This window comes from Neofelis nebulosa, chromosome X (genome assembly GCF_028018385.1).
Source record: "Neofelis nebulosa isolate mNeoNeb1 chromosome X, mNeoNeb1.pri, whole genome shotgun sequence".
NCBI lineage: Eukaryota > Metazoa > Chordata > Mammalia > Carnivora > Felidae > Neofelis > Neofelis nebulosa.
Window position 1 is genome coordinate 58,671,801 of NC_080800.1, and position 6,539 is coordinate 58,678,339.

Sequence of the window (6,539 nt, forward strand, 5' to 3'; positions counted from 1 at the left end):
AGACCAGGACCCTGCAGCTTCCTATGAATTACTTCAAAATAGAAATTTTGAAACAAAACCAAAAGCCCTAGAAGAAACCATGAGAGACTCTAAACAAAAACTTGGTGTTTTGATCAAAAAAGTTTGGAGACCTCCACTGTGACAGTTTAAAAAACAACAAAAACACCTTAAAAGATTTTCCAGTGTTCATACCTGAAAAATCAATGAAAAAATCAGAACTATTATGACCTGACATTAATAAGGGGGATATTCAAGATGACAATTTGTCCAACAGTCTTATTTTACAGATGGGGAAAGTGACACGTGGAGACAGGAAGCTACTTGCCCAAGGTCATATATAGGAAAGGAGAATGTTGGAAATAAAATCCTCTTGGTGCCCAGTTTCAGTGAGGATGATAAGGGGCTTGGTGGGGGCAACAAGGCCAAGTGCCTTCATCTCTGTGAGCTTCTCTTCCTTAAGCTCTGTAAAATGGCTGGTTATGAGTTTAAGTACCTAGCCCAGTGCCTGGCACCTAATTAACTGATACTCTGTAAACTGTAGTTTCCTAACCCCCTTTGTTTGAAAGAGGGGTCACCATGCCTTCAAAGCTGGGAGAGACAGAGACTGAAGCCACAGCAAGGAGTCACCCTTACCTTCCAGCCCTCCCTGAGTTCTAGACCTGTAGTAGAGATTGATCCTGGTACTGTCCTGGGGGTAGGGCTGAGGGTCACCATGGAGATGAGTGAGGAAGGGGGATAAATGAGGCTTTTAGTTTCTTTTCTTTTTTTTTAATGAAATTGATTGTCAAATTGTTTTCCATACAACACCCAGTGCTCATCCCAACAGGTGCCCTCCTCAATGCCCATCACCCACTTTCCCCTCCCTCCCCACCCCCATCAACCCTCAGTTTGTTCTCAGAGGCTTTTAGTTTCTATGGAGACAGCTTGAGAAGTGGGGATGTGATTTGGAAGAAAGGTTGGGGAGTGTGGAGTTCTTTCCATGAAGATGGGGAGGGGGCTTTCTGAGGCTCACCTAGGGGTGGAGGAGGGGAATTGGAGAAATGAAGCCTCTCATCTCCATGGTGACAGATGGGGGTGGAGTGGAGTCACCTAGGGAACTGTGGGAAGTGAAGCTTTCTATCTCTGGTGCTTAGAGGGCTACTAGGGGTTCACTTAGACCTATTGAAATGTTTTCACTGTTCTTCTGTGTACCACCTAAATTCATCTGTCACATCACCTGTATGCCTCCATACTTTGGCAAAGGCTGGACAAGTATATCTACTGTAGTGTCTCAGAGCTACTATGGAGCTCAGTTAAGACATTGTTTATCTAAGTTCTTAGAAATTAAGGGTTATACAAATGAGCATGCAGTAGCCCCTGCTTGCTTTTCGTGATCCATGAGGACAGGGGTTTTGCTGTCTTGTTCATTCCAGTGCCTAGAACAGTGTCTTACATATAGCAGGCATTCAGTAAATACATCATGAATAAATTAATCACCTATTTGCTGTTGCCTCTGACTGTATGTTCCAATAATAACAGCATGGTTCAAGCTCCCCTACACATGCTGTCACCATTCAAGACTCAGTTTCGGCATCATCTCCTTTGAGAGTCTTTCTGTGAACCCCCCTGGCTAGGCTTTCTTCCTGGGTGTTTCCATCATGCCGTCCATGTGTCACTATAAAGGCATTTACCACATTACACCGAAATCATTTGTTGTCTTTCTCTCCTTCACCTTAGCTGTTAGAGCCTCGAGAGCAAAGACTATGCAAATTTATATCCCAGTAGCTAGCACAGTGGCTGGCATGTAATAGGTCCTCAATAAATTTTTAATTGAACCAAATGCCTTCCTATTGTTTATACCACATCTACACTCCCCTGGCTGACTGTATGTTCTCCATAATGCGGACCAGCCTACTGATTTGATCTTACTTCCTTTTACTGTTAACACAAGTCTGTTACATGTTCATGTCCTCATGTTCAGGCCTAGGTCTGTCATGTCATGTTCAGGCCTAGGTCTGTCATGTCATGTTCAGGCCTAGGTCTGTAAATTGTTCTTCACTAGGTCTGTAAATCCCCCCCTTTTCTATAGTACAATATAGTGGTTAAGAGCTTGAGCTCTAAAATCGGATCTCAATTCAATGAGTTGGGTTCAAATCCCAGTATAAGCCAACACCATTAGGCCAGTTACTTCAGCGTCTCTGAGCCACAGTTTCCTCTTCTGTAAAACAAGGTTGTAACATCAGCTTCTTAATGGAAGTTGTGAGAATCCGTTGAGAAAATGCATGTAAGAACTCTGCATGGTCACCTGGCAGTAGTGAGTGCTTGGAGAAGGTTAAGTGTTGTTGTTATGGAACATTTTTCCTTTAACACCGAGTCCCTGCTGAACAGGTGTGAAGTGCTATGCTGAGGTAAACAAAGACTAATAAGACACTCTACCTGGCCTCAAGGAGCTCTCAGTTTAGTGAAAGACAGCTGTGGATAGAGAAAACCATTACCCAGTACTACCTATCATAGGGAGATAAGTGAAGTGTTGTAAGAGCTTAGAGGAGGGTGTCTCACCTACAGGTGAAAGATCAGGAGATACATCCTGAAAGAAGGGATTCTTGAGTTAGGTCATGAGTAATGAATAGAAATTTTCCAGGCAGACAAGGGAGAGAAGGACATTCCAGGCAGAAGGCACAGCCCCTATCAATGCATGAAGGCCTAAGGTAGCACGATAGGTGTTGGAGAACAAGGAGTTTGCTAAAGGTAGAGCTTAGAGTCCATGGAGGAAGAGAATGAAAAAGATGTCAGCATTAGATCAGAAAGGATCTTGTAAGTTAGGTATAGAATTTGACCTATATGGGAATGCCCCCCACTCAGAGCCAAACTTATTCCCTCCATTCTTACCCAATCACTATTTGGTTATTTGTTTACAAGTCTCTTCCATTGAACTATGGGCCTCTTAAGGGCTCAAACCCTGTTTCCTTGCTCTTTGAATTCCCAGTGCCTAACATTGTGGTAGCACACAAAGAATGTAGAAAGAAGGATGGAAGGGGCTTCTGCAAAGTCATACAGTTACTCAGTAGCAGAGGAGGTGGAACTCAAATCTGAGTGTCCAGAGTATTTTTAACTGCAGAACCACATTCCTAAAAGTTAGATATAGAAGTAGGAACTGAAATCTTTGATTTAATGCAGTCTTTGCTGTTTTGGAGTTTTTCCTTTCATGGCTCAGTAAGCTTCTTGCCATTAGTCAGACAAATTCTAATCTCAAAAACAATTGGTGAAGGGGCGTCTGGCTGGCTCAGTTGGTAGGGCATGTGACTCTTGACCTTGGGGTCATAAGGTCAAGCCCCACGTTGGACATAGAGATTACTTAAAAAAAAACTTGCTGAAGATAGTTTAAACACTAAGAATGAGAAAGTAATTATTCCACAAATAATTTTTGGCCAGTTACAGCCTGCTCTTGGCTTTGCCCCCTACACAAGTAGATCTCATCTAGTGCTGTTGCTGGCATTACAGGTACAAGTATCAGTAGAATGTTACTCACTCAGGACAAAACAGCAGTTGATCCTCTAAAGCAGACTGGAGAAGGTCTAAGCTGCCAAGCACACCAATTCAGATAGGCAGGAAAAGGTCTGCTTTAACATTTCTCTTGAATCACACAACTGGTTTACTAAGTTGACAAATTTGTGTTAAGAATCAAACATGACAGGGGTGCCTGGGTGGCATAGTCGGTTGAGCATCCAACTTCAGCTCGGGTCATGATCTCACGGTTTGTGGGTTGGTGAGTTCAAGCCCTGCATTGGGCTCTGTGCTGACAGCTCCGACCTTGGAGCCTGCTTCAGATTCTGTATCTCCGTCACTCTGCCCCCACCCCACTCGTGCTCTCTCTCTCTCAAAAATAAATAAACATCAAAAAAATTTTTTAAAGGGTCAAACATGACAAATGAATATCAGGGAGTCACATCAGAAAATACTTGAAAAGTCATCTCATTTCTGCAGTCATATATAGATTACTTAAAATGCTTTCTACTATTGTCCTGGACTCTAGTTTCTCCTCATCCCAACTCGCTCTGTATACTGTTGCTTTAGTCAGTTGTCTCAGCTGTGTGACCTTGGACAAATCACCAAACCTCTCGGTCTGTTTCGTTATCTGCTAAATGAGGTGGCTGTGCTAGATTACCGTCCTTTCTACTGTGTTAGTTAGAGTCCTCGAATCCCACAGAGTTGCCTTGGTGCCTTTGGTGCCACTGAGCAGGTTGGAGGAAAGGCTGAGTTGGCAGGCCTCCGTGTATCCATTCAAACACAGCAGCCCTTTTAGAAATTATAGGCCTGGGACGCCTGGGTGGCTCAGTCGGTTGAGTGTCTGACTTCGGCTAAGGTCATAATCTCACAGTTTGTGGGTTTGAGCCCCATGTCAGGCTCTGTGCTGACAGCTCAGAGCCTGGAGTCTGCTTCATATTCTGTGTCTCCCTCTCTCTCTCTGATCCTCCCCACTCGTACTCTGTCTCTCTCTCTCTCAGAAATAAACATTAAAAAAAAATTTTTTTTTAAAGAAAAAGAAGTTATGGGCCTGCCTAAAACCTGGTTTGGAAAGCCAGTTCTGCTATTTCAAAAAGTTTATTTCCATGATTTCCAAGGGCCCTTCTTGTTCCCTTAAACTAGGACTTAAAATTAAAATCACTAGGATGTTTTAATGTGATAGTGTTTACACACAGAAACACAGTAAACAACTCATTTTTATTGTTGCTTTTTTTTCTAACCACTTTTTAACTTTTTAATCACCTCAGAATAGGATGCAGTGCACTACTTAGCACAACAATTTGAATATGCACTCTGAATGCAATTGGCAACTCCCATAAAGACTATTATTTTGAAAGCCATAGAAAAAGGGCTTACAAAGTTGAGGAGCAAATTCAATTTCTGCATACTTTTTTTTTCTCTGAGGCGACAGCAAAGCTGTGTCTTAATCCAAGCAAATGCACAGAAACACATTATTGTAGTCCCACAATTACTGAGTTTCCAAGTCTCCTCAACAAGTACTATCTTCTTTGTATCTTCTTTGTATTCCTGTAGTCACTGACCCTGAAAGTTCAGTTTACTAGAGTAATTAGAGGTGCCAGACAAATCAAATAAGTAATTTGCCAGAGCCACCTTTCTTCCTCAGCTTCTAAAGCTGGGGGGTTGTCAGGGGAGGTTTCTTAGAATCACCTGGGAAGCCTTTCCAACCTACACTTAGTGCGCCCCACACCCCTCTCCCTCCTGCAAAGCGCTGTTTTAGCTTGGGGCTTCATGGAGTCCCGCTTAAAAGGGCCTGTCCATCTTTTTAAATCCTACTTGATCTAAGATAGATACAGGTTAAAAACAAGTGAACATAGAAGACACTGGCTTTGTCACAACTGGTTGGGCAAGTCACTTCTTTCTGGTCTGTTTTTTCCTCTGCTCTTTGAGGTCCCCTTCCAGCTTTGAAATTCTCAGACTGCATATCCTAAGAAGCTTTCTGAAGTACTCTTAGCATAGAATGACTTGTCATTTCTTAGTTTTCCAACAGCCTGTGCAATACAGCGTATCCCCTAGTTCTGTACTGTCCTATGTTGCCCTCTAGTTGTTTTCACATGAATTTTTTTTCTTCTCAACCAAAGTTAGTTTAAAATATATTTAGTTGAAGAACTTATTTTCCAGGTTAGGCAGTGTGCATTCTGCTTAACTTAAATCCCCTAGGGCAACTTGTGGTGTGTCCGAAGGCAATCAGTATATTGATTCATTGGAAGCAATGACATCCCTTCTTTCAAAGACCTGGAGTTCTGTTTTCACATCATTGCTGTCCAGTACAAATATAATGTGATCCCGATATCTAATTTTAAGTTTTCTAGTGGGCACGTTAAAAAAGTGAAAAGACACAAGTGAAATTAATTGTAACCCTATCTTTAACGCAAACATATACAAAATATTAGCACTTTAACATATCAGTGTGAAAATCGAGATATTTTATATTCCTTTTTCGTAGTAAGTTTTCGAAATTGGTTGTGTATTTTATGCCTACAGCACATTTCGTTTCAAAATAGCCACATCCGCGGGCTCAGTAGCCCCATGTAGCTAGAGGCTACCCTATTGAACACCGCAGTTCTGCATGATTGGGTTGCTTTCCAAACCGACCACTTTTTTTTCTATTCTTAGGACACTGAGCACTAGATAAGACCCAGGCAGTGGGTTAGCTGGGAGGGTGTAAAACTTAATCGGACTCATTCTTGTAAGGGAAATAGAGTTGTAAATCGCTAGCTGTAATCCATTGTCGTTGGTGTCTTGACAGATTCACAGAAAGTGAAAATTTTCAGTGGCTTGGGGGGGGGGGTATAAAAGAAGGTTTCACAAAATAAGTAACTTTTGAAAGGAAACTGTGGAGTGACTAGAGTTGCAGGTTACCAGGGGTGTGTGAGGGAGGGGTGGGTGCGTGTAGGAGCCCCGCCGATAGGTCGCAGGGGTGCGGGGGAGAGGTGTAGAGTGTGCATGCGTGTGTGTGTGTGTGTGTGTGTGTGTGTGTGTGTGTGTGTCTGGAGGAGGGTGACGTGAATGGGAAG